Genomic DNA, 3657 nt, shown 5'->3' with positions numbered 1-3657 from the left:
GGCAGAGCTGGGGCTGCCCTCCTGGCTCTCTCTTCACTCCTGGCCTGGTAATCTGGCTCCTGTTCCCACCGTGAGGCTCTGTAGAATTCCTCCTCCTGTCACTCATGGGAGAATGAAAACATATGAGGGAGTCTCAGCAACAGCCCATCTGTGTCTACTATTGTCTTTATACAGGACAAGAGAGGAGCACGATTACATAATCTACAGCCTTTCATTTCCACTGCTATTGTGTGAAGTAACAATTTTTCTTTTACTCTTAGGTATTAACTTTTTTAGGCTTTGTCATTAATCATAATATTTAAAAATGTCCCCAATTCTCTGAATTTTAGGGATTTTCTCCCCATATTTTGCTATTGGATTCCAGGGCTAGTAAATATTTTATTTAAAAACACAGACTCTCCGTGTTTGAATTCTTATGATGCAACTTAATAGCTTCAGTTTTCTAATCTGTAAAATGGGAATAATAGTATTTGCCTAATAGGTTTGTTGGGAAAGTAAATTAGTTAATACTTGCAAAGACTTCGAATATTGTCTGGCACATAATAAGCACTCAGTAAGTTGCTATAATTATTACCAACATTTATAATTATTTTTACCAACATTTATAATAAAATCATAGGGCCTTATAAAAAGTAACTAATTATCTGTTTTTGAAGGTTTTAAAAACAGCCTCAGATACCATGTACGGAATGTAAAGTCCACCTGTTTAAAGTGTATAATTTAGTGGTTTTTAGTTTATTTACCGAGTTACACAACCACCACCATCATCTAATTTTAGAACATTTTCCACACTCCAAAAAGAAACCTTGTACCCATTAGCAGTTACTCTCCAACCCCCCACCGCCTCCTTCCTCTGCCCTCAGCAACAGCTAATCTATTAATGTAATTGCTCTATATGAGACATTTCACATCTCAGCTATAGAGAGGGAAAGTACCTCTTCTGGGTATTTTATATAAATGGGATCATACTGTATGTGATCTTTTGTGGCTGGCTTCTTTCACGTAGCATGCTGACAGGTGTTGTCCACATTGTAGCGTGCGTCAGTAATTCATTCCCTTTTATGACCAAACGGTATTTCATTGTATGGATATACCACATTGCATTTATCTATTCTTCAGGTGGAGGATATTTGGGTTGTTTCCACTTTTTGGCTCTATGAATAATGCTGCTATGGAAACTTGTGTACAAGTTTCGTGTGGCCATATATTTTCAATTACCTTGGTTGTACACCCAGGAGTAAAATTGCTATGTTTGACTGTTTGAATAACTACCAAACTGTTTTCCAAAGTGGCTGCACCATTTTAACAGTCCAACCAGCAATAGATGGGGGTTCCAATCCCTCCATATGCCTGACAACACTTACTATTTTTTTTTTTGATTATAAACATTCTAGTGGATTTGAAATGGTGTATCACTATCCTTTTGATTTGCATGTTCCTAATGACAAATGATTTTGAGCATTTTTTCTGTGCATTTATATCTCTTATTTGGAGAAGAATCTATTTAATCCTTTGCCCATTTTCAAGTTGGGTCATCTTTTTTATTATTGAGTTGTATCCTTCATATATTCCAGATATGAGTTCTTTTTCCAAAATATGATTTGCAATACTTTCTCCCATTCTGTAGTTGTCTCTTCACTTTCTTGATGGTGTCCTTTGAAGCACAAAAGTTTTTAATTTTGATAACATCCAATTTATCAATCTTCTTTTATCATTTGTGCTTTTGGTGTCATACTTAAGAAATAATTGCCTAACCCAAGGTCTTCTAAGAGTTTCTTCTAAGAGTTTTAGCATTTACATTAGTGTAAGGTCGTTGATCCACTTTGAGTTAATTCATTTTTTTAAGTTAATTAATTAATTAGTCTGCATTGGGTCTTAGTTGCGGCATGCGGGATCTTTGTTGTGGCATGTGGGCTCTTCGTTGTGGCATGTGGGCTCCAGAGCACTCGGGCTCCGTAGTTGTGGTGCGCGGGCTTAGTTGCCCTGCGGCACGTGGGATCTTCGTTCCCCGACCAGGGATCAAACCTGCATCCCATGCATTGGAAGGCAGATTCTTAACCACTGGACCACCAGGGAAGTCCCTGAGTTAATTCTTGAGTGTATTATGAGGTAGTGGTCCAACTTCATTCTTTTGCATGTTGTCCTAGCACTTAACTCTTTTGCCAGTTTTCCTAACACTATTGTTGAAAATGAATTGACCATAAATGTTAGGGTTTATTTCTGGCTAACTATTTAACAATATTATTAGAAGCTTATTCACAATTGGTTAATTTGATCACCACTGTTTCTTTTGAAGACATGTGTTTTTATATTTTTCACATAGTCTACCTAAGTCCAGGGCCAGGATATTTGGTATTTTCCCTTTATCCTTCTTGGTAACCCTTAAATCATGTTTTTTAGGTGGTTGTTTATTTCACCTGTTTGTAACAGTGGTATAACAAAGAATATTAATAATGATGATTCTCTACAAAATCTTCAGGCATTTAGAAGAGCATGAACTACTATCTCTTAAATACCGGCAAAGAGAAAGATATTCATTTACTAATATGTTTCTATTTACTGTTGATTACTTCTCTTCAATTTAGCATTCATCTTGTAATTTTTTTAAAAATAGTGACGAATAGTGAGGCTGGGCCGAATTTACAACCGCTGACTGTGATGGTACCGTCTGTGATAGTTTAGTATTAAAAATTTATTTCATGGTATCTTTTAAGATGTGAGTCAGGATATAAGCATGCAATTTATGGAAGAAGAAATGTTCATGGCTAATAAACAAGTGAAAATATTCTCTACTAGTTATAAAAAAATGCAGACGATGACCCAATTGGGAAACAAATTGGCAGAGTTTTTTATAAAGATCACCACATTTGTGATGATGGTTGGTAGGCTTTTTGTTTTGTTTTGTTTTGGTATTTTTAATAACTGAAACAAGACAGACCTAAAACTGCAGCTTCTGGAAGAACCATTTGTTCTTGCCGGTCTCGTATCTCTCCTTGAACTTGACCTTGGCTTCTCACTGGGCCTTGTGTTTGAGAGCAGGGTCTCTGAAGACATCCTTGTTGACAACAATTTTGTCCAAGGGGATATCCACAGACTACCTTGTGGGCACGAGGTGATTATAAACTTTCATAAAAGACTAGATCTTTGACCCCTTGGTGATGTTCATCTTGTTCATGGCAGCTGTCACTTTGCAGGGATAGCAGTCGATTCCAGCCACCAGAGCATGGATCTAGGGTCGGTCTGAGGTACCATCATCAGTGTTCTTCACAATGACTTCTTTGCGTCTAGAGTAGCATCCAGCCAGGATCAGAACCACATTCTTGGGTTTCATGAACTTGCCCATTTCAGCAGCACCACTTGGGACTACAGCCGGTGGTAGGCTTCTTAACATGCATGTGTGCAATGCTGGAAATGATTCCATAAAGGAGTTCTCACCCTCATTTTGCAGAGGAGGACGCTGAGGCTCAGCAAGTTTCATGAAGCCATCTCATGTCTCACAGCTTGTACGTCACCAAGCTGAGACTCAAACCTAGGTATAGCTACTGACCAACCCCTCCATAGCCACAGGGAGACTTTAGCCCAGACTGGTTAGCAGTCATGGTGAGATTTCTGGTCAACCAGAGTTTGCATTCTGCCTTATGCACCTGTGAAAACTCT

The 3657-nt window shown here is 38.2% G+C and overlaps 1 pseudogene; it reads right to left on the bottom strand.

Annotated features, from left to right (window-relative positions):
• Nucleotides 1–2938: 2938 nt before the first annotated feature.
• LOC115860194 (large ribosomal subunit protein eL27-like) lies at nucleotides 2939–3343 on the bottom strand (annotated as a pseudogene).
• Nucleotides 3344–3657: the final 314 nt, after the last annotated feature.

Source organism: Globicephala melas, chromosome 3 (genome assembly GCF_963455315.2).
Source record: "Globicephala melas chromosome 3, mGloMel1.2, whole genome shotgun sequence".
Classification (NCBI taxonomy): Eukaryota; Metazoa; Chordata; class Mammalia; order Artiodactyla; family Delphinidae; genus Globicephala; species Globicephala melas.
Note: the sequence above shows the minus strand (reverse complement) of the source record. Positions and strands in the feature narration are given on the sequence as shown.